Raw genomic sequence first — 24,773 nt, forward strand, 5'->3', positions numbered from 1 at the left:
CCAATTGGGCCAAATATGGTCAGTACTGGAAAAGTTGGATTCAATATTTTATAATACTAAACGTTTGAGTGCTCATGTAGGATACTGTTGACATTATCCACAACAATTTTATAGCCTGAGCTTCATTAAAGCACTCATTCTTTCAGCAAACATTTTTTCAAGGCCTAGCATGTACCAGGCCTTGGGCCAAGTACTGGAACTACAGAGATAAATAAAACTTGCCCCCTGGTTTCCAGGAGCTTCCAGTCTAATTTATTTCAAAGAATCAACTTTTCGTAACAATTTTTTCTCTTTCTGACTTTGTGAATATGGAAAAGCCTTAGGGGGAGTTCTTAGGATAAGGAGATGAGCAAGGAGGAAAAGTAATGAGGTTCACCCATTCTCTGGAGTGTTTTCTACTAGGAGAGGGGAGTGAAAGCAGAATCTTTCAGAATCCACAGTAGACTGGTGGCTATTGGGAGACTGATGCTGCTACTATATTGCCACTTGTCATTGACAGAGTCCAATCTCTCTGACTCTCTCTCTCTCTCTGCCAGCCCCTTTCTTCTCATTGCCCTTCCTCTTCCTCTCTCATTTTTCAGCAATTCATCTTAGCATTTTGTCCTTGTTACTATTTTTTAACTTCTGTTGGACAGACTGAAATGACAAACGTATTTTTCCACGTTACATATTCAAAGTGATAGGCACGCCATGGCCATCACTGGTCTCAAGGACCAGACAGTTCAAATGGTTAGATAAACAACATATGGATCATGTGGACAGATCAAAGTAATAATGTGACTGATTGTCACAGAGGCTAATCTAGAAGAAACAGTACAGTTGTGCTTTAGGTTTATAAAATAATTCCAAATGGACCTAAGCATCCAACTGCTGATGACTCTATGTTCAAAGATTAAAAACAAATTGGATAAAGAGTGTTTTGAAATATGTTACACCAAATACACTTTAGAAGATTTTGAACGCATCAATCTATTTTCACCCACATTTATTCATATAGCACAGTAGTTAAAAACAAAAGCCCTGGAGTAAGATGGACCTAGGTTTGGTCCCTGTTCTACCATTTGTTAGCTGTGTAACCTTGGATAACTTACTTCGCATCTCTGAGTTCCAGTTTCCTTGTCTGGGTTATTGTAAGTATTAAACGAATTAATGTATATAGCATTTAGTATGGTACCTGGAATATAGTATATTCAATTAATATTTGCCATTTTGATTAAACTACTGTTATTACTTCTCAGAAGCAAGTCAAATAAGTCGTGCACTATATTACTCTGTGTTGTCATTTTATACCAAAACAAGATAAATGTAGTTTTGTGTAAGATAGCAGACAGCAGAAATAAAATGTTTTCTGGAGATTAAATGATTCATAACATGGGAAGAATAATAGCACTTCCTTACAGGTAGTTGTGAGGATCCTGTGAAATAACATATGTAGAATACACAGAGCAGTCGCTTAAGTGGTACCATTTATGTACATTTTTGCTGTTGTTACTATGATGATGTTTAAAATTAATAACTATTATTATTAAACATTCATTACTATCATTATTCATAATTATCTAAAACTGCCTAAGCTGTTTCTGGTCATGCTCTTTGACTTCTAAAACAAAGTAATGAAATAAAGTGTGGCCTAGTAATGACTAATGAAGAATTTGGAATGAAAGCCACAGCTTGTGTAGACAATATATAAATAAATGTCAGATCATGTCACTCCTCTGTTCAAAAGTTCCCAGTGGCTTCTCCTCTCTCAATATGGTTTACAAGGCCTCTCATGATATAATCTGCACCCCTCCCAACCCACATACACATCACCATCACCACTACTTCTAAGACCTCAGCTCCTACCTCTTTCTGCTGGTTTACTCCACTCCAGTCACACTGGCTTCCTTGGTATGTAGCTAGTCCCCAAGCACATTCTGCACTCAAGGTCGTCAAAAATGCTATCCCCACTATGTGGCATTCTCTTTCCCTAGATAGTCACATGACATATTCACTCACTTTTCTTAGATCTCTGCTCAAGTGTCATCTTATTAAAGAAGCTTTCCAATCCCTCCCTAACTATCTCCCATACCCTGCTTTATCTTACGTTATAGCCCTTATCACCATCTGACATAGCATTAACACACACACATGCATACATGTATATAATAATACTTTGTTTACTGACTTTCTTCTCATGCAAGAAAGTAATCTCTATTAATAAAAATTTTGCCTCTTTAGTTCACTGATGTAAACTTTGGTCCTAGAGCCAAATCTGACACAAAATAGGAGCTCAATAAATGTTTGTTGAATGAACAACTGTCACTTAAACAAATTTGCTCTTTAATTAGAAGTGCTTTTTATTAGTACGAAACAGAGGACCAGATGGAAAATCTTCATATCAATTACACCTAGATTTCTGACAACTCTCCATTCAAAAGTGTATCCCCAAAATGGATTTTTTTATAACTGGAGTAGATCTAAAGACTACTTTCCTGTTGATTTTCACCTTTTTATGGCAGACATTTGTCACCATTGGCTTTGATATATTAACATTTCAAAGTCTATTTAAAGTCATGTAATTGAAATGCAATCTGAAGCTTTCTTTTGCTAAATAAATTCATCAGGTGTAGGGCACAGAGCTTTATTTGTACTATTAGAATTTTAGAAAATTTCATACCAAGTACAATATTAAAATGGGATTTCAATTATTCAACTACTAATAAATGAAATAAAACCTTATATTATGAGCTGTTTATCAAAATTCCTAATTGTTTTTACTAAGGAAAATTGCTTAATATCTATGCCCCAAGGCAGAATCCAACCTAAAAATTTCTAAACTACAGTATTTTTTCATCTGATGTTGAATATAAAAGCCAAGGACTTCCATCAACTCACTTATTCCTTCAAAACGCATTTCTTGGGCATCTATTTTTATGACTTAGACACTGTGCTAAGCTCTGGAGTGTGATACAAAAATGACCAAGAAAGTCTCAGCCCTTAGAAGCAAGTCTAAGTTGATTAAGGTTAATAGAAATTTCAGCATTCAACATGCATGCAAAGTATAGAAGGAACAGTAATTCTCTTTGGGCAAAAGTTTCAAAGAGGAAGTAACTTCCATCAGGCAGAGAAAAGGGAAGAAAGGAATTTAAACATAAGGATGGAAAGGTGGGGAGGTACAAACTGAGATGGACTTTTGAAGGAATGAGAAGACATTTGTTGGAACAGGGTGTAGGCCGCTGTTTTTCAAACTGAGATCTGATTATCAACTCCTTTGCTTGTTAGAAACTCAAATTCCTATGGGCCACTGCCAGATTTCAAGAGATATGGCCCAAGAATCTGTGGGTTTTTTTTTTTTTTTTTTTTTTTTTTTGCGGTATGCGGGCCTCTCACTGTTGTGGCCTCTCCCATTGCGGAGCACAGGCTCCGGACGCGCAGGCTCAGCGGCCACGGCCCACGGGCCCAGCCGCTCCGCGGCATGTGGGATTCTCCCGGACCAGGGCACGAACCCGTGTCCCCTGTATCGGCAGGCGGACTCCCAACCACTGCGCCACCAGGGAAGCCCGAATCTGTGGTTTTTAATGAGCTTCTGACCTGATTGTGATGCACATGAAGTGTAAGAACCAGATGTATGGGAGGGGTGGTAGTTAGAGGAGAGAAGAAAAAGTAAGAGTAGAGAACAATAAGGCTAGAAGATACATGTCAAAGCATTATTGTAAAAGACTTTATAACCCTACTATGGAGTTTAGATTTAATCTACTGATAGTGGGTAAATTTTAAGCAGAAAATTAGCATAATTAGGTCCCTTTAAAAAAGAAATGGTCGTACAAGCATGGGCAGCATAAATGGGTGTGAAAGAAATTAGAGCTATGCAGACCTGTTAGGATGTTTGGTGTAAAATTCCATACTCTATGCTCCTTGCCAACCTCAAATATGACTTGAAATTCATCGTCAAAGAAAAATTTGAAAAAAAAACCTAAGGTCATGGCATGTTCAGAATTTGTTGTTTGGTTTGATGAAAAGGTTTGTTAGGTTAATAATCCACCTGCTTTCCCTTCCTAAAAATGTCTGACATTTTCACCTGTTATGCTGCAGTCTATAGAAAAGCAGTGTTGACCTGTGGAAATAAATTGATTTTAGTTTGCATCTGGATTTATTTTGCAAACACAATCGACCACTAACTTCTTATGTACATTTTCTATTGATGACTCTATCAGGCTAATTACTTTAACAGGCTCTCTCAAATCTCCTCATAATTTTTCCAAATTACCACGAGTCTAGTATATTTCTAACCAAATGTCCACTTGTAACTAACTTTTATTTTCTCCTGTATTTTCAACCTGTGTGAAGGTACCTCTGTGAAGTTTGAGAGAAACAGTTTACTTCTCCTCTCTAGACAGATCCAGTTCTACCATCTAAAGTTCTCAGATTTTGCATTTATGAGGCTCCTTTTAAAGAGTATTGTTGGGCTTCCCTGGTGGTGCAGTGGTTGGGAGTCCGCCTGCCAATGCAGGGGACGCGGGTTCGTTCCCCGGTCCGGGAAGATCCCACATGCCGCGGAGCGGCTGGGCCCGGCCGCTGAGCCTGCGCGTCCTGAGCCTGTGCTCCGCAGCGGGAGAGGCCACAGCAGTGGGAAGCCCGCGTACAGCAAAAAAAAAAAAAAAAAAAAAAAGATAAAGAGTATTGTTCAGGGCTGTTACTCAATAAAAGAGTTAACCATCATGGTTACTTCTATTCACACACACACGTGAAATTTTTGATTATGCTAATTAATTGAGATATTAATAATACTGCTAATAATAACTGTGTTAATAATAGCTACCATTTCTTCAGTACTTACTATGTGTTAGGAATTGTACTAAGTAAGCACGTTACAAGTACCATTATTTTCCATGTAACCCTCATAACAACACTTTGGGGTAGGAACTATTGAGTCCCACTTTACAGGAAAAGTGGGACAATTTGACAAATGTCACTCAGCTGATAAGTGACAAACACAAGACTGGCATTCAGGTCTGCTTGCCTCAAGAAATGACATTCGTGACCCTCATGCTGCACCATCTTGGCTCAGTTTAACTGTATTCAGTTTCCGTTATGGATATATTCCTATGCTAATGAGTTATTACAATGTTTTTTCCATTCGACTGTTCTAAGATATCAAAAGGTCTTGTGATCCTGACTTCCAAAGGTCCAGGGATTAAGAATTACCCTTGAGACGACCATGGCCTATTATGAGTTACTCTCCATAAGTATATGCAGATTTAAATTTCCTAAAAGTGTCCTAAATTGCTACATGCATGTGTTCCTTCTCTAAGGATACCCTATGTCAAAAGTAAAAGCCTGCTCCCCTACCCACTTCAAATTGCTGCTGACATGGAGAATTCCCTAAGAGAACCATAGTCCACACTGATAGTATCTCATAATTCAGACTATTAGGGAAAGAGAGTAGATTTTGGATGCCAGTCTTAGCCATAGGGATTTTGAGCATCTACTTTTCCTCATCATAATAGTAACAGGAAAAATACTTTACATTATTTTTTATTTTTATTTTTTAACATCTTCATTGGGGTATAATTGCTTTACAATGGTGTGTTAGTTTCTGCTTTATAACAAAGTGAATCAGCTATACATATACATATATCACCATATCTCTTCCCTCTTGTGTCTCCCTCCCACCCTCCCTATCCCACCCCTCTAGGTGGTCACAAAGCACCGAGCTGATCTCCCTGTGCTATGCGGCTGTTTCCCGCTAGCTATCTATTTTACGTTTGGTAGTGTATATATGTCCATGCCACTCTCTCACTTTGTCAGAGCTTACCCTTCCACCTCTTCATGTCCTAAAGTTCATTCTCTACGTCTGTGTCTTTATTCCTGTCCTGCCCCTAGGTTCTTCAGAACGTTTTTTGTTTTTTTAGATTCCATATATATGTGTCAACATACGGTATTTGTTTTTCTCTTTCTGACTTACTTCACTCTGTATGACAGACTCTAGGTCCATCCACCTCACTACAAATAACTCATTTTCGTTTCTTTTTATGGCTGAGTAATATTCCATTGTATATATGTGCCACATCTTCTTTATCCATTCATCTGTCAATGGGCATTTAGGTTGCTTCCATGACCTGGCTATTGTAAATAGTGCAGCAATGAACATTGGGATACATGTGTCTTTTTAAATTATGGTTTTCTCAGGGTATATGCCCAGTAGTGGGATTGCTGGGTCGTATGGTAGTTCTATTTTTAGTTTTTTAAGGAACCTCCATACTGTTCTCCATAGTGGCTGTATCAATTTACATTCCCACCAACAGTGCAAGAGGGTTCCCTTTTCTCTATACCTACCCTCTCCAGCATTTATTGTTTGTAGATATTTTGATAATGGCCATTCTGACTGGTGTGAGGGGATACCTCAATTTAGTTTTGATTTGCATTTCTCTAGGTCTTCTGCTCATATACAAGCAGCTCATGCAGCTCAATATTAAAAATACATTAATGTTTTAACTAATGTTTTTCAAGTTCTGTCACGTCTGCTATCTTATTCAATCCTCACAAAAACAAAGTGAGCAGGATAGAAATTATCTCCTTCTTTACATGGAAATGAACACTCAAGAGTATTTAAGTGATTTGGTCAGGGTCTTATGGCTAGTAAATCTCCAGTTCCTGTTCCAGTGTTCATCCAGCCTCTTTAGTATTTCTGTACAGTGTAATTTTTTTTACAAAGAACATGATAGACAGTTCACACAAAGGGAAATAATAATAATAGCTGTTATTCATTAAATCAGTACCCAAGTTAGATTTTTTATATACCACATATATGACCATCAAAAAATCCTTACACAGCAGGTATTATTATATACATTTTTCATTTGAGATACCAAAGCTAAGAAGTGGCAGAGCTGAAATTTAAAGCCAGATCTGTTTGGTCCCAAAGCCCATGGTCTTTCCACTAAGTGAAAAGAGTAAATGAACACAAAAGAAGTGTTCCTACCCTCTAATAATCAAATAAATGCCAATTAAAGCAAGCTTAGATTTTCATTTGTTCAGCTTAATAGTCAAAAATAACACTCCAAACTGATGAGATATTATTACTCAATGGCAGGATTAATAACTGCTACACTTTTGGAAAGTGACATGACCATACTTAGAAGAACTTAATTATTCCACTCTTAACAATGAGTCCCAGAGAAATGATTCATCAGAAATAAGAAAATATACATGAAGAATGCCATTGTAGCATAATATATAATAACAAAAATTGGGAACTACTAACAGTTTTAAATATGATATTCCTATTACAATATTGATATAATAAAATCCTATTACCAAAAGCTATGCAGGAAATAAGGAAATGTTTAAGTATTTCATTAAAGTAGCACAACTCAAAATTTGGCCTACTGGGTAGCCAGCAGAGAAAATAATACTAAATCAAGTTGGATCCCTAATTCCCAAATTTAACCAAAATAAATTCCAGATGAATCAAAAATTTAAACAGAAAAAGCAAAAATATAAAAACAGTAAAGAAAGGCCTTCTTAAGCATAATGCAAAATCCAGATGCAATCAAATGAAGAACTAATAAATTTAACCACCTAAATATTTAAAAAATTCTACATGGCAAGAAAATACTGTTAAAAAGTCAAAAGAAAATTACATAGTAGGAAAATGGATATATACAGTACACATGACAAAGAGCTATTTTCCTTTACATATAAAGAGCTCCTATAAATGAATAATAAAAAGATAAACAGACCAATAGTAACTTGGGGGAAAGACAGGAACAGAGAGTTCACAGAAAAGGGAAAAAAATAAATGGCAATTAAACAAATTAAAAAATGGTCAAATCCACTCATTATTAGAAAATCACAAAACAGAACTACAGTGAGATACCATTTCTCAACTATGCTGTTTGAGATTTTTTAAATGTTTGCTAATATACTACATTGATGAGAATATACAGAATTGGGCACTTATGTTGTTGGTGAGAGTATAAATTGATAAAATTTCTATAAAGGAAGATTTAGCAATGATGTCTACATTCTTTGCACCAACAACTTATCCTATGGATTTGCATATTTGTGCAAAGAAGTATGTAAAAGGATATTCATTATAGCATTATTTATAATAAAAAATGAAAAGAACCAAAATACTAATTTATAGGGGAGTGTTAAGTGATAAGATATTCTTAAAATGGAATGCTATGCACCTGTTAAAAAGAAAAAAAAACAGATACTGTATTATAATATGAAACAATTTCCAAGATCAATTATTAACTGAAAAATACATGGTGCAGATACTTCTGGTTTCTGGTCCCGCATGTAAAGACCTTGGAAGTTGTCATTTCATCCTAACAACAAGTAAAAAGCTGTATAAAGTGAAAAATTAACAACTTTTCTTATATCTGTCAGAGAAGTGAGGGAAAACCACTGCCCCCCACATTGGAGAGGCAGACAGGCAGATACAGAGAATTGTAACTTACTGGAGCAAAAACCCATGAGCGGAAACACATATGGGAACTGGTACCTGAGGTAGGAAAACCTGAAGTTCTGGAGGCTTAGTGTGGACAAGTCTGAGAGTTAAAAACCCCAGGGAAGGCCAAGTCATTGGGAGCTTCCCCAAACTTTGGTGAGTTTCACCTCTAGGAACTCTACCATGTTCTCAGGGGAAACATCAGAGAAAAATTCCCTTGTGCTTCTTGCAGAAGGAGGGGAAATGTAACCATTATAAATCATACCAGATCATTTTATTCTTTTAAACAAGGCCAGCCCTCAAGAGAAAGACCTGGAGGAAGGGAAATACCCATGCCAGTTCCCTCTAGCTGTTCTGTCCCACCTAAGGTGAGGAGAAAACTGAGAAACGCTTATAAAGTTTACAGCCTAGGAGCAATGGCTCACTAAAAGACTGAAACCTAGTCATAGGACTATAGAATGCTTCCTGCCCACTCCACCACTTACCACCACATCACTAAAAGTCTATTTATCAGAGTTCCTTTTGCACGGTGTATTATGTCCAGCTTTCAATAAAAAATTACCAGGCACCCTAAAAGGCAAAAAAACACAGTTTGAAGAGACAGATCAAACATCAGAACCATACTCAGATATGCAAGCATGCTGGAATTATCAGACTGGGAATTTTAAACAACTGATTAAAATGATAAGGGCTCTAAAGCAAAAGTAGACAACATGCAAGTATCGATGGGTAATGTAGGCAGAAAGATGGAAATTCTAAGAAAAAACTAAAAAGCAATGCTTTGATGGGCTCATTATTAGAGTGGACACAGCAGAGAAAATTTCTGAGCTTGAGGATATGTCAATAGAAACTTCCAAAACTGAAAAGCAGAGAGAAAAAAGACTGAAAAAAAATCATAACATAATATCCAATAATAGTGGGACAACTACAAAAGGTAAAAATTATGCATACTAGAAATAGCAGAAGGATAAGAAAGAGAGAGAGGAACAAGAAATATTTGAAGGAATAGGACTGAGAATTTCCCCCCAAATTAATGTCCAATACCAAACCACAGAACCAGGAAGCTCAGAGAACACTGAGCAGGATAATTGAAAAAAAGAACAAAAACAACAACAAAAAACCCATATCTAGGCATATCAAATTCAAAGATAAAGAAAAAATCTTGAAATAAGTCAGAGGGAAAACCCTTTATCTATAGAGAAACAAGTATAAGAATTACATCCGATTTCTCCTCAGAACCATAAAAACAATGCAGAGAGTGGAGAAAAATATTTAAACTGTTGAGAGGAAGAATACCCCACCAACCTAGAATTCTATACCCTGTGAAATTATCCTTCAAAAGTGAAGGAGAGATAAGGCTTTTTCAGACAAACCAAAATTGAGGGAATTTGCTACCAGCAAACCTGCTTTGCAATAAATGTTAAAAGACGTTCTTCAGAGAGAAGGAAGATATGTAAGTCAGAAACTCAAATCTATGTAAAGAAAAGAAGAGCATTGGGGAAGGAATTAATGAAGGTAAAATAAAAGCTTTTATTTTTCTTATTCTTAATTGATTTTACAGATGTCAGCTTGTTCAAAATAATAATAGCAACAATGTATTCAATTATGTATGCTTATATATATATATGCTTATGTATCAGTGAAATGATTGACAGCGATGATACAAGGGAAGGAATTAGGATTATTTTGTTATTACAAGGTACTTGCACTACCAGTGAAGTGGTATAATATTATTTGAAAGTAGACTTGGATTAAGTGTAAGTTATTGCAAACCCTAGGACAATCACTAAAATAAGTAAAGAAAGAAATATAACTGATATGCCAAGAAAGGAGGGAAAACAGAATCATACAAAACGCTTGATTAAAACCACAAAGGCAGGGACTTCTCTGGTGGCGCAGTGGTTAAAAGTCCACCTGCCAATGCAGGGGACACAGGTTTAAGCCCTGGTCCGGGAGGATCCCACATGCTGCGGAGCAACCAAGCCCGTGTGCCACAGCTACTGAGCCTGCACTCTGGAGCCCGTGAGCCACAACTGCTGAGCTCACGTGCTAAGCCTGCGTGCCTGGAGCCCGTGCTCCACAACAAGAGAAGTCACCGCAATGAGAAGACCGTGGACCACAATGAAGAGTAGTCCCTGCTCGCCGCAACTAGAGAAAGCCCGTGCACAGTAACGATGACCCAGAAGACCCAACGCAGCCAAAAATAAATAAATTTAAAAAAAAACCCACAAAGGCAGAAAAAGATTGAAAGATAAAAATAAAGAACAAAGGCAACTAATAGAAAACAATAACAAATATGGCAGATATTAATCCAGCCATATGAATAACTCACATACTATATAATTCATCCATTTAAAGGGCACAATTCAATGTTTTGTGCTATATTATTAATTTTTTAAAATTTTGGTAAAGATATATATATAACATAAAATTTGCTATTTTAAAATGAATGGTGTAGAAATACATGTATTATGCTAAAATTCATGTAAAAAGTAGATATTTATACAGAAATGCTTTTAAAAGCATAGACTATCTCTGAAAGAAATTGCAAAAATAGTTGCCTCTAAGAAGTGGCAGTTGGGAACAGAGGGAGAAGAATGGAAGGGAAAATAACTTCTCATATATTCTTCTGTGTTATTTTTACGATTTGCTATGTTGCTATACTACCTATTTAAAAAAACAAAAAATTAGAAAAAATTAACTTTTCAAGTGTATTAGATACATGGTAGTTTTTCACTACTCTCCCTTTTCATACTAATGCCAAAATCACTAACCACTCAGGGTACTCTTTCTTACTGAGAACCCTGATGAAACTTCAGAATCCTTCTCAACACAGTGTTCCAGGATTTACCACTGAATCAGAGCAATCCCTAATGAAAAATATAATTGCAATTATGTAAAAAGATGAACACATTGAAAATACAGTATATTAGAGATCTCTCTATACACAAGGTTTTCCAGGCAACTAGGCTATTACACTAGGCAATGCACCTTTTAAATGGTACTTTCCCCAAAAATATAATTAACACAAAGATGAATAAATATGCTAAATATGAACCATGATTGAACTTCTGACTGTATATTTACACTTCTCTGCCAGATAGAGGACAAGAAAAACAGCATTTCAGGACTTATATACTTACCCATATGTGGAATATTCCAAACTGTACCATTTCAACATATCCTGGCAGGTTATCTAACAATGCTGCAACATTTTTTAAAGCAGTTGGACTGCCAAGTCTTACAGTGTGGGATCCAGATGTGGAAGGTATTTGGAAGTGTGTATTTTCTTCTAGGCAAACTCAGCATCAGTCCATGTGAAAGAATTCTGACTTCCTCACCCCTGGAGTGTAGGTTACTAACCATGACTGGTGTGCATTGCTGGTGGCTCTGGAACAGGAGTGATCCTATCTTGCATTTGCCGCTAGCCAAAAACTAGTAGAGAGCCTCTCTTGGCAGAAAGTCATTTTCAATCTAAGTCAAATGCTCAAGTCCATGGCATTTCTTTATTAAAGCCAGTAGTGCTTATAGTTTTGCAATCTCTAACACCTACGCACACATCCAAGTGCATGTGCCTGCCCTTGGGGGCACATGCACGCATGTGTGCACACACAGACACACACACACAGACACTCTCTCCTTTGGAGAAGCAGAGAAGGAACACTTCCTCAGATTTCCTGGGTTTAGAGTTGAAATTTCCTTGACATGATTTTAATTTAAACTGCCAGTATTATACCCAGAAGGAAAAACCCCATACCGCAATTCAACAATAGGTGTGGTCTTACAGTAGGTGTAGCTTCAGTTTCCTCATCTGTAAAATGAAATAATTTCATTAGGCAATCTCTTTGGATCCTGTCTAGTTTGAACATTCCTAAATAATAGGAATCATTTCAATATGAGCAGCTTTACATGGAGAATAGGTGTAATATTCAACCCTCCCTCCCCAACCCCAATAACAATTAATATACCTTGAGGCTGGGATGCAAGGACTAAACTGGGTCACCTTTCATCTCTTAAGGTTTCTTTCAACTCCAAGATTCTATTGGTTTTCTGGGTGTCAGTTTTATACATTAATATATCTGTAGAACACTGGAAAAAAAAAAAAGACTTCCTGGAGTTAAACACTTCAGCCCTTGCTCTATTCAACAAAACAGGAATAGAAATCTAGTGTTTACATTAATGATTGTAATCACTGAAGCTGTCTGCTGACAGGAATGTATCTGTACATTCCGAATAAAAGCAAACAGAGCTTTACCATGAGATAACCCAAAATTTCTATCCTTGCCTCATCAGATCAGGATTTACCTGGATATCTTTGGCTTGCTTCAGAGTCAGATCAATACCAGTTGTCCCAAGGCCACCTACACCCAGAAAATAATATAAAATAGTACAGAGAACAAATAGTTTGTCTGATGGAATTGAAAGTCACAAACCCTGTTTATTATGGGGGACAATAATTTGGCTTTAAAGAAAGATGAGGTTCAGATTCCAGATCTACTACTTATTAGCTGTATCATCTTGGATAAGGTATGTAACCCCTCTATGTTTCAATTTCTTCATTAATTAAGTGGGAATAATAATACCTCATTCTTAAGGCTGATGTTTCTGCAACAATTGAAGGCACTCCAGAAATAGTAGCTATTGTAACTATCACTGTCTCCTTCTGGATTTTATATCCTATATCTTGTCCTACCGTAGCAAGTCTCCTGATTCTATTCAGTGCTTTCTCTCTCTCTCTTTTTGGTATTTGAGTTTTGTGACCTACCCAGCTAGGGAATATTTTGTAGGTCACTTCTACTTAACTAAATCATGAACCCTAAAACCTTCTGAGCAGTTCATGGCCCACCCAGATTGACACTAACAGAGAAGTCTAAAAATGTCCGTTGTACCGCTTCTTCCATCTGAGATGAGTGTATGTTATTTTAATTTTAATCAATATCATGGTTGCTGGCCCTTAAACAGTGTAAAAATTTATCAGTCACAATACAAACATTGACCAAACAAACCTAAGAATAGTCAGGGCATTTAACTTAATGACTCAGTCTATCAGCGGCACCAATTCTGATGCCTAGAATAAAACTTACAAGTTGTCTGTGAGAAAACATCTGCCTCCCCTCCAGCATCAATTTCTTTTGTGGCAAAAGAGGTTTTTATAGACCTGAATTCTATAGTTTTGTTTGGAATTGTAGACTTTAGTTTTGGAAAGTTGGAAGGATGTGAGTGGTGAGCTTTGAAAACACAAACTTTGTACAGAGGAGAAAACAACCTTCCTCTAAAATCTTTGCCCACATCAGAAAATCTCTGGGCAAGTTCTAAAAATCGATTGAATACAGAAAACTCTTATTTTTAGAAATAAGCATAAAGACAATGACAGGATTTTCAAGTGAATATGATGCGGAAACTCTCTGACAACTATACTTCTCTCTCTGTGATTCTGCCATTGCTTTGTAAAGAGAATGCTGAAATATTGGTGGGGGGATTCTATTCTACTTCACGGTTAACATCAGCCATACCTAAAACTCCATGTACGCTGTATAGTCTTTAGCTGCAAAAATTTTTAATATGTTCTGGATACAATTCTATTGTGAGATATTTTGTTCCTGGTCTGTAACTGACCATTTCATTCTCTTACTAGTACCTTCCGAAGAGCAAAGTTCTGCTGTTCTTATTACTGTGTTGGAATTATTGTTGGAGTCCAATTTACCTTTTATTCTGGTCCCAGCTAAAGGTTTTTATGTTGTATATTTGCCTAACCTATGTTTACAAAGATATTTTCTATGTTTTCTTAGAACAATTTTACAATTTTATCTTTTATTTTTAGGTCTATATTCCATTTTGTGTTCATTTTGGTATGTGTTGAAAAGTAAGGATAGCACTAAATTTTTTCCTAACATACCCAGTTGGTCCAGCACAATTTGTTATAAAAACTGTTCACTTCTCATTGAATTAAATTAGCACATTTGTATAATCAATTGGACCATATGTCTTGTTCTATTCCTAAAGTCTATAAGTTTTATGATAAGTGTTGTTAACTTGGAGATGTAAGTTCTCCAATGCTCTTCTCTTTCAAACTTGTTTTGGGTATTGTGGGGTCCTGGCATTTCCATGTAAGATTCGCAACCATCTTATTAATTCCTACAAAAAAATGTCTTCCGGGGTTTTGTGTTGGATCTATAGTCCATTTGGGGGAATTGACATCTCAACAAAATGCACTTTTCCATATATGAATTCACTATATATTTACATTCATTTAGGTTTAAAAATACTTTATTTTAATAATGTTTTATAGTTTTCAATGTACAGATCTGGAACATATTTTGTTAAATTTATCCTACATATGCCGTGGTTTTTGATGCTATTGTAAATAGTTATTTGAAAGTTCATTTTTCAAATGTTTGTTTCTAGTATATAGAAATACAGTTGATTTTTGGGTGTTGATCCTGTATTCAACTTTCTTGCTAAATTTACTTATGATTTCCAGTAAGTTTTTAAAAAAATTCTATGACAGCTTGTATGAATACAATCACATCTTCTGAAATAATAAGAGTATACTTTTTGTTTTTAATTTTACATCTTTTATTTGTTTTACTTGCCTCATTGTACCAGGTAGGACATCAAGTACAATATTGAATGGGGGTGGTGAGAAGATAACATACTTGCGTTATTGTAAATCTTAAAGGGAAAAAAATCAGTCTTTTAAGATTAGACAAGATGTTAGCTAAAGAGTTTGGGGTTTGTTTTTCTGTTTTGTTTCATTTTGTTTGCTTATGCTTTTTATCATGTTGAGGAAGATCCCTTCTATTCCTAAATAACTGAGAATATTTCTCATGAATGTGTGCTAAACTTTGTAAAATGCTTTTTCTGCACCTTTTCTGAACTTTAAAATGTTTACTCTGATTATTTTCATATGGTGGACTGAATTGATTTTTTATTCTGGTAAAATACACATAACATAAAATTTACCATTTTAAACATTTTAACTGTACAGTTTAGTGATATTAAGTATATTTACATTGTTGTGCAACCATCACCAACATCCATATCCAGAACTTTCATCTTCACAAACTGAAAGTCTATATCGGTTGAACATTAACTGCCCACTTCTCCCTCCACCTAATCTCTAGCAACCACTATTCTACTTCTTATCTCCATGAATTTGACTACTCTAGGTACATAATATATAGAATCATACCATATTTGTCCTTTTGTGTCTGGCTCGTTTCACATAGCAAAATGTCTTTAAGTTTCATCCATGTAATATTTGTTAAAGTTTCCTTCCCTTTTTAGTGGAAATTAGTACCCCACTGCATGTATATACCATGTTTTGTTTATTCATTCATCCATTGATGAAGGTTTGCATTGTTTCCACCCTCTGGCTATTGTGAATAATGTTACTATGAACATGTGTGTACAAATATCTGTTCAAATCCCTGATTTCAATTCTTTTGTGTATATACCAGAAGAGAAATTGCTCAGTCATATGGTAATTCTATTTTTAATTTTGAGGAACAACAATACTGTTTTCCACAATAGCTACATCACTTTGCATTTTCATCAAGACTGCACAAGCATTATAATTTCACCACATTCTTACCAACACTTGTCATTTTCTATTTTTATGATAGTAGCCATCCTAATGGGTATGAAGTGGTATCTCATTGTGGTTTTGACTAGCATTTCCCTGATGATTAGTGATGTTGAGCATCTTTTCGTGGACTTATTGTCCATCTGTAGGAGAAATGATCACTTAACTCCTTCCTCACCTTTAAATTGGGTTGTTTGGCTTTTTGTTGCTTAGTTGTAGGAATTCTTTATATATTATGGATATTAATCCCTTTCAACATATGTTTTGCAAATACTTTCTTCCAGTTCAGATAAATGGGAAATCTTTACACTTAGTTGGTAATGTTCTTTGATGTACAAAATTTTTTATTTTGATTAAGTCCAATTTATCTATTTTTTGTTCTGTTACCTGTGCTTTTGGTGTCATATCCAAGGAATCGTTGTCAAATGCAATGTCATAAAGCATTTCCCTATGTTTTTATCCAAGAGTTCTATAGTTTTAGCTGTTACATTTAGGTCTTTGATCCATTGTGAGTTAATTTTTGTATATAGTATTGTTACCGAAAGTGGGTGTCCGGCTGCTCGCCACCCAAAAGCCAATAAAGAAGCAAGGTTGGTGGAAAGGAAAGTTTGCTTTTTTTTTGGATGCCGGCAACTGGTGTGTGTGGGGGGAGGGCAAACTCCTGTCCAGAGCCCGACTACCCCCGACTGACAATCAGTGGGCAAGGGCTTTTATAGATGGAGGGAGGGGGCTACATGTAGAATCAGCAGAGTCAGCTCTGACAGTCATCTTGAAATCGGTCATGTGGTGGTCTGACCAGCGTCATCTTGATTGTTTTAGTTACAGTTAATCTTCAGTTCCAGGGTCGGTTTGTTCCCATTTCTTTGAGGCCAATTCTTGGAATTGTGGCAGCTTATGTTATGGCTATAGCCTGGTCATCATGTAGTTATCTTCTTCCACCTGGTGTGGGCTTCAGTATCTATAAGACAGCTCACAGGATGCGGCTCAGAATATTATCTATAGCCCATGAAGAGGAACTAAAAGTCCTTGACTATGCTTAATGACTAAACTATTATTATTTAGTCTTGTTGAACTGTTTTCCTTTGTTTCTGCATTTTCTCACTTCAAAGATTAAACTAATTCTTTGGCTAAGATTTTTCACAGACAAAAGGCAGGTGGAGGACATGGCAGGTGGGTGGGGAAGTACCATAGGGTCCTGCTTCATTTCAGCATAAGGTAAGGGTCCAAATTAGTTCTTTTTCATGTGGATACCCAGTTTTCCCATCACCATTTGTTGAAAAGATTGTCCTTTCCCCATTGAATGGTATTGGAATTTTTGTCAAATGTCATTTTACCATATATGTGAGGCATTATTTCTGAGCTTTTTATTCTATTCCACTGGTCTGTATGTCCGTCTTTATACCATATCACACTGTTTTTATTATTGTAGCTATGTAGTACATTTTGAAACCAGGAAGTATGAGACTTCCAACTTTGTTCTTTTTTGATTGTTTTGGCTATTTGTGTTCCCTTGAGATGCCATATAAATTTTGAGATAGATTTTTTTTCCATTTCTGCAGAAAAACATGGTTGTGATTTTAATAGGGATTACGTTGTAGAGTACTTTGGGTACTACTGACGTCTTAATAATACGTCTTCCAATCCATGAACACAGGATGTCTTTCCACCTGTTTATGTCTTCTTTAATTTCTTTCAACAACATTTGGTACATTTCAGTGTGCAATCTTTTACCTCCTTGGTTAAGTTTATTCCTAAGGATTTGATTTTTTGGACGCTATTGTAAATGGAATTGTTTTCTAAATTTCCTTTATGAATTACTCACTGTTAGTGCATAGATACACAACTGATTTTTGCATGTTGGTTTTGTATCCTCAGTTTTTCTGAAATTGTTTATTAGGTCTAAATTATTTTTTATGTGGAATCTTAAAGGGTTTTCTACATATAAGATCATGTTATATACAAACAAAGATAATTTTACTTCTTCATTGCCAATTTGGATATCTTTTATTTCTTTTTCTTTGTCTGGCTAGAAATTCCAATACAATGTTGAAAGGAAGTTGTGGAAGTAAGCATCCTTGCCTTGTTCCTGATCTTAGAGGAAAAGCTTTCAGTCTTTTGCCATTGAGTATGATGTTAGCTGCGGGTTTTTTTTTTTTTTAAATATTTATTTATTTATTTGGCTGCACTGGGTCTTAGTTGCAGCATGTGGGATCTAGTTCCCCGACCAGGGATCGAACCTGGGCCTCCTGCATTGGGAGCGCGGAGTCTTAACCACAGGGAAGTCCCCAGGTTTTTGTTTTTGATTTTTGTTTGTTTTACATATGGCCCTTATTATGTTATGTTCCATCTATTCTTTGTTAAGTTGAAAATTTTTTTTATTATGAAAGGGTGTTGAAGTTTGTCAAATGCTTTTCTGCATTCATTGAGGTGATCATGTGGTTTTTTTCTTCATTTTGTTAACGTGGCATATCACACTGATTTATTTTTTTAGTTTTTTGCGGTACGTGGGCCTCTCACTGTTGTGGCCACTCCCGTTGCGGAGCACAGGCTCCGGATGCACAGGCTCAGCGGCCAGGGCTTACGGGCCTAGCTGCTCCGCAGCATGTGAGATCTTCCCGGACCGGGGCACGAACCCATGTCCCCTGCATCGGCAGGCGGACTCTCAACCGCTGTGCCACCAGGGAAGCCCACATTGACTGATTTTTGTTTGACTGATTTTTGTATGTTGAACCATCCTTTCAGTCTAGGAATAAATACCACTTGGTCATGGTGTATAATCCTCTAAATGTGCTGTTGAATTTGGTTTGCTAGTATTTTGTTAAGGATTTTTGCATCAATATTCATAATGGATAGTGGTCTGTAGCTTTCTTGTAGTATCTTTTTCTGGTTTTGATATCATGATAATGCTAGCCTCATAGAATGAGTTAGGAAGTGTTTCTTCTGCTTCAAGTTTTTGAAATCTTTGGGGAAGGATTGGCATGAATTCTTCCTAAATATTTGGTAGAATTCACTAGTGAAGCCACTAGTACAGAGCTTTTCCTTTTGGGATGCTTTTGAACCTGATTCATCTCTTTACTATTATAGATCTATTCAGATTTTCTATTTCCTCATGGTTCAGTCTTGGTAGGTTGTGTGTTTCTAAAAATTTGTTCATTTCATCCAGGTTATCCAATTTGTTGGCATATATTTGTTTATAGTACTCTTTTATAATACTTTTTCTTTCTGTAAAAAATTATAGTACTAATGTTATTTTCATTTCTGATTTTAGTTGATTGAGTTTTTTCTCTTTTGTTCTATGTCATTTTTTGCTAAAAGTTTGTGAATTTTGTTGATTTTTTTCAAAGAACCTACCCTTAGTTTTATTTATTTTCACATTGTTTTTCTATTTCATTTATCTCTGCTCTAAATTTTATCATTTGCTTCCTTCTGCTAGATTTTGGTTTACTTTGTTCTCCTTTCTCTAGTTCCTTGAGGTATAAAATTAGGTTGCTGATTTGAGATTTTTCTTCTTTTAATGTTAATATATAATTTACAATTATAAATTTTCTTCTGAAAGCTTCTTTCACTACATCCCATGAGTTTGGGTATGTTGTATTTTCGTCTTTCTCAATATATTTTCTAATTTCCTTTGGGATTTTTTCTTGGAGCCATTGGTTGTTTAAGAGTTAAATTGATTATTTTTTTCAATGAAAACCAATCTAGAATTCCTGGAGTAAATTCCACTTGAGTATGATATATTATGCTTTTTTTTTTTTTTAAAGTTTTATTTGTTTATTTATTTATTTATTTTTGGCTCTGTTGGGTCTTCATTGCTGCACGCGGGCTCTCTCTAGTTGCAGCGAGCAGGGGCTACTCTTCTTTGCGGTGTGCGGGCTTCTCATTGTGGTGGCTTCTCTTGTTGTGGAGGGTGGGCTCTAGGCACGCAGGCTTCAGTAGTTGCAGCACTTGGGCTCAGTAGTTGTGGCTCTCAGGTAGAGCACAGGCTCAGTAGTTGTGACGCATGGGCTTAGTTGCTCTGTGGCATGTGGGATCTTCCTGGACCAGGGATCGAACCTGTGTCCACTGCATTGGTAGGCAGATTCTTAACCACTGTGCCACGAGGGAAGCCCCGATATATTATCCTTATATATAGCTAGTTGCTATTTGATAACATTTTGTAAGAATTTTTGCACTTATATTTATGAGGTATATTGTTCTAAGGTTTCATTTATTCTACTGTCTTTTTTTCCTTTGTTACTTTTGTGGCTTTTCAATTGAGGTGTAGTTGACATACTAAGTGACCATATTTAAATTATACAAATTGCTACATTTTGATGTAAATATATGTTTGCAAAACTGTCACCACAGTCATGACAGTGAATAGATCTACTACCTGCAAATGTTTCCTTGTTTGCTTCTGTGATCTCACCTTCTTGCTTTTCCCTGGTCCCTGTCATCTTACCACTGATCTGTTCTCCATTACTATAGTTTAGTTTTAATTTTCTATAAATGGAATTATACAAAATGTACTTCTTCATCTGGCTTCTTTTACTCAGCATACGTATTTATATATTCATCCATATTATTGCATATGTTGATAATGTATTCTTTTTTATGGCCAAATAATATTCGACTCTATTGATATACCACAAACTGTTTGTTCATTCCCTGTTCATGGACAATTGGGTTGTTTCCAGCTTCTGGCTATTAAAAATAACACTGCTATAAACATTAGTCTACACGTGTTTGTGTGGATATGTATATTTGTTTCTGTTGGATTGGAGTGGCTGGATCATATGGTAGGTTCATGATTAGCTTTTTAAGGAACTGTCAAACAGTTTTTGAAAGTGGTTGTACCATTTTACATTCCCACAAGCTGTATTTGAGAATTCCGGTTTCTCTGTATCTTCACCACTTGGTATGGTTGACCATGTTAATAGTTGTGCAGTGATAACTCATTCTGGTTTTAATTTGCATTTCATCAATGAATAATGATGTTGAGCATCTTTCCATGTACTTATCATCTGTGTATCTTCTCTAATGATGTGTCTATTCAAATGTTTGACTCTTTTTAAAATTGGATTGCTCAGTTTCTTATTATTACATTTGGAGGTTCTTTATATATTCTGAAAGTAATTATTCAGCCAAAGACTCTAGGAGATCACCAATGAAGATCTTGAGAGCTCATTCTCTATGTGGCTGTCTCTTCTCTAGTATGCTGCCTTGCAAATTATAGTCACATAGCATTCCCAAACTTCAATCTGTCTCTTGAAATCAGCAAGATGCCCTGTTGTGTTTGGGAGCCCTTCCACACATGGAGTGCAGAGAGTACCTCCAAGCAGAAAGTCAGGGAAATAGTAAGGCTCCCTTTGTTCAGTTTTCTTTTCTCAATGTTCACTGACCTGTACGGCATATTTCCCAATATATGAAAATGATTAATTCATATATTTCGTTTAGTTTTCTAATTGTTTATAGTGGAAGGACAAGTCTGGTACCAGAGTCTGTGTCATAGCCAGAAGTATAAATTTGTTCTACTTATTTTCTTTTATTCCTTTTTTCTATTACCACTTTATCTTCAAGGTAAAAATTTCAGCTACTGCTTTAAGCTTCTATAGTTCCTGAATTTCCATTAGTCCATGAGGTCTTTGTATGATACCTAAGAATTTTCACTCTTACCCCCTCATCTCCCCCTCCTTCACCCCATCCCCTTTAGAATTATTTTCCCACTTTTGTAGGTAAATACATTTTCCCAATGCATTCATATAGTATGCATTTTCTGCAATTGTACAGTTAGAGATTAGGTGTCTCTTTTCTTCCCCTTTGCCTCACTTTTGTCTTAAACAAGTGAGTGACTTAAATATTATAGCTTTTATTTTGGTTTCAACTAATAATTTACTATGCATTTCATTATAGTTTATAATTGTGAACTTTCAGTTATTCCTAATCTTCTCTTGAAATATTTGTTTATATGTACATTATTTGTTTATATATAGGTTTATATATACTGTTATTTTTCAAGAATTCTTTTTTAAAGGTTGTTTTTCTCATAAGAAATTCCACATCGCTTGTTGATATCACTTATTTTGAGACCCTCATTTTAGAACCATTTACCAAGTACAGTAAGTATTTATGATTTCTAAACCCTGTCTTTCAGTGGGTAAGTACTTCACTTACCTTCTGCTTATAAAATCTCAATGGATTCCCTAATAAACAGTGGCATTGATAACAATATGCAGTCTGCTGTTGGAGACCGGAAATAACAAATAGAAAGGAAATAACTTTCTTCAGTCTCATTTCTTAGAACATGGCTTAGCTCATAGTAAGCACTCAATAAATGTTATCAAATAGTTTAGTATTATTACTAATAATATGCTAATCCATAATGTTTCACCTATTATTTATTTTTATTTCCAATTCACTTTTGTGTAATGCCATGGAAAATGTCAAACAGATCTGTATTTGAAACTACATTTGCTGCTTACTTTTTCTCACTGAACTTTAAAATGGGATTAAAACATTCATTGCAAGAGTTTTGTGTGTCTGGTGCAAAGCTCAGCACATAGTGGGCATTCAAAAAATATTTGTCCATTTTTTTAAATGTCAGCTTTCCCTCCAAGAGTCAAATTTTCTTATTTCTTACCTTCCATCTTTCCTTCAAAATAAGTAAACATATACTCCACCAAGTTGTCCTCATTCTTTTTTGCCCCCAAATTTTGACTTCCTCAGTGCTTAATCTTTCTTTCTTTGTATCTTCAATCCCTAATATTAAGTAGGAGCATAGGGGATGGGTAAACTAAATTGATACCTATGATTTTATTTCTTTTCAAAATTGTTACTGTAGTATATGCAGTAATAATGAAGATAATGATAATCTTCAGTATGTAGAAATGGTAAAAGGTTTGATGTAGTTAGAGCGAGAATGGAGGAATGGAGTAATAAGTGGTTTAAAAATGTCTGTAGCAATGCGTGGGGCTCAAACTTCATGTGGTCTCATATTCCAAGCTATTTTATATTTTAACCCATAGGTGAGCATTTCCCAAAATGTATTTCAGCTAACACTAACTTGAGAGGGTTTGGATAAAGTTTCTGTGAAAAAATTCCATGGCCAAATATATGTGGAAAATGCTGGATCGAAGGGCAGGAATTGTCAGAGCCTTGAATATAATAATATGTTATATGCATCTCTTAGAAGAAAACATAGCTTGTAGAATTTCTAGTTATTTAACCTCAGAAGGTGGATCATGCAGTACTGACTTTCTTCAGAACAACAGACCTTTTGTAAATCAACTATACGTTAATATACGTTAATAAAAAGAATAAAAATTAAAATTAAAAAAAAATCTACAAAAAAAGAACAACAGACTTTTTATGTGATGAAATGACATAAATTAACTTTAAGAAGATAACTGGCTGTTATGGTGAGGCTGACCTGTAGGGGAGAGAGTTTGATTTCTAGGAGATCAGTGAGGGGGCTATTGCAACAGCCTGGACTGATGATGGCCTGAACTAAAGTAATGGCACAAGTATAGAGCAACTAATGATCCTTCAAATGTGGTACAAGTAGATAATAATTGAAGAGAAAGTGTTAAAATACTCCCATGTTTTTAGTTTGGGCCAATAGATAGTGATACCATTAACAAGGACAGGAAAATATGAAGGATAAATGGCTAACTGGGAAAAGATAATTAGATAATGAGTGACTCACAAAACTATGTATCCAACCCCAACCTGTATTCCAAGTTTTGGATTCATATTTTCAACTGTCCTTCTGAGACTCTACAAGTATTGTACTATAATACTTTAATCTTAACATGTCATAAACCAACTTCATCCAAAAAGGGGGTATCTATTCCTTCAGGGATCCTACATATTAAAGCTTTTATCCTTATTCTACTTTCTTATGTATCTGTGGGATATTCTTTCCTGAAATAAGAGGTTACAGATTCTGTTTGTTCTAGGAAGTACTAGGCCCTATATACCTTTTGGAAGAAGCCCACCTCTCCTGGTGACTGTCCAACATGCATACAGGGAGTCTATTACCTTATAGTCACCACAGAAGTTCCTCTAAGGAATTTCTCAGTATATCAAAATTCTTGAATATGAGTTGAAATCTAGTTGGAACAATTTGTGGGTCCCTGCTTACCATCTTAGAAGACATACCTCACTAATCAAAGTTTATGTTTCTGAGCTTAAGGCTGCTTGGAAATCAGCAAGTTATATCCTCCTGTTAAGATTAAAAGAGCTCTCTGTCCATGCAAGAACTTCCAAGTGAACAGATTTCCCCAATTCCCAGAACTAATATCTGCACACCATGAGCTCTGGAATATCTTCTGATAAAGTAGATCTTCTCTTAAGAAGTTCAAATACTCTTATAAGTTCCATGGGTGGACTGAAAAACAGTCTTGAAATTCCTGAAATTACTATACAAATTAAAATATGTGTAGATAATGTACAATTTTCTTGGGAGAAAGTCCATAGTTTTTATCAAATTTTCATCAGGGACTATGATTCTTATAAGACTGATATTTATGAAAGTCAGGAAGCTAAGAGCTTTGCTCTGTCTTGAAATATCACAGCTTTGGATCAATTTGCTTTCAACATAAAGCTTGATGAACCTTAGCTAAGAGATTACAGATATTCGTTGTTCTTATGTGTGAGATGTAGGAGATGCACTACAAAGATCTCAAATTTTACTTTCAGTTTACATCTCTCCAATATTTTAAAATTGAAGTTTAGTTGATTTACAATATTGTGTTAGTTTCAGGTGAT

Source organism: Orcinus orca, chromosome X, assembly GCF_937001465.1.
Source record: "Orcinus orca chromosome X, mOrcOrc1.1, whole genome shotgun sequence".
In the NCBI taxonomy this organism is placed as follows: domain Eukaryota; kingdom Metazoa; phylum Chordata; class Mammalia; order Artiodactyla; family Delphinidae; genus Orcinus; species Orcinus orca.